The sequence below is a fragment of the Piliocolobus tephrosceles genome, chromosome 13, assembly GCF_002776525.5.
Source record: "Piliocolobus tephrosceles isolate RC106 chromosome 13, ASM277652v3, whole genome shotgun sequence".
NCBI lineage: Eukaryota > Metazoa > Chordata > Mammalia > Primates > Cercopithecidae > Piliocolobus > Piliocolobus tephrosceles.
Genome location: NC_045446.1, coordinates 8,592,843 through 8,593,914, shown reverse-complemented (window position 1 = coordinate 8,593,914; position 1,072 = coordinate 8,592,843). Strand labels below are relative to the sequence as shown.

Here is a 1,072-nt window from a genome sequence, read left to right as displayed (position 1 = left end):
CTTCCTTCCTTCCTTCCTTCCTTCCTTCCTTCCTTCCTTCCTTCCTTTTCCTTCCTTCCTTCTCTCCCTCTCTCTCTCTCTCTCTTTTTGAGATGGAGTCTCACTCTGTCGCCCAGGCTGGATGCAGTAGCGCCATCTCTGCTCACTGCCAGCTCCGCCTCCCGAGTTCACGCCATTCTCCTGTCTCAGTCTCCCGAATAGCTGGGACTACAGGCGCCCGCCACCACGCCCGGCTGATTTTTTGTATTTTTAGTAGAGACTGGGTTTCACTGTGTTAGCCAGGATGGTCTCGATCTCCTGACCTCGTGATCTGCCTGCTTCGGCCTCCCAAAGTGCTGGGATTACAGGTGTTAGCCACCGTGCCTGGCCTCTTTCTTTCTTTTTTTTTTTTTTTTTTTTTGAGATGGAGTCTCGCTCTATCGCCAGGCTGGAGTGCAGTGGCACGATCTCGGCTCACTGCAACCTCCATCTCCCGGGTTCAAGTGATTCTCCTGAGTAGCTGGGACTGCAGGCATGCACCACCATACCCAGATAACTTTTTTTTTTTTTTTGTATTTTTAGTAGAGATGAAGTTTCACCATGTTGGCCAGGATGGTCTTGATCTCTTGACCTTGTGATCCACCCACCTCAGCCTCCCAAAGTGCTGGGATTACAGCCATGACCCACTGCACCCTGCCACGGTTTCCCAGTTTTCACGGGAAAACTCCCCAGGCAAAAAAAAAAAAGAGCCAGCCATAGTGGTGTACACCTGTAATCCTGGCACTTTGGGAGACCAAGGCTGGAGGATCACTTGAGCCCAGGAGGTCAAGGCTGCAGTGAGCCATGATCGTGCCACTGGACTCCAGCCTAGGTGACAAGGTGAGACCCTGTCTCAAAAAACAAACCAAACAAACAAAAAGAAAGAAAGAGTTCAAATCTCGCTGGGGCCTTCCGAGTTTACTTTCTGGCCGGGCGCGGTGGCTCAAGCCTGTAATCCCAGCACTTTGGGAGGCCAAGACAGGCGGATCACAAGGTCAGGAGATCAAGACCATCCTGGCTAACACGGTGAAACCCCGTCTCTACTAAAAAAAAA

General features: G+C 51.3%; 1 protein-coding gene across 4 annotated transcripts in view; it reads right to left on the bottom strand.

The window, feature by feature from the left end:
* Positions 1–1,072, bottom strand: part of LTBP3 (latent transforming growth factor beta binding protein 3) — a 20,361-nt gene that overhangs the window by 11,267 nt on the left and 8,022 nt on the right. The gene's annotated exons all lie outside the window — the stretch shown is intronic.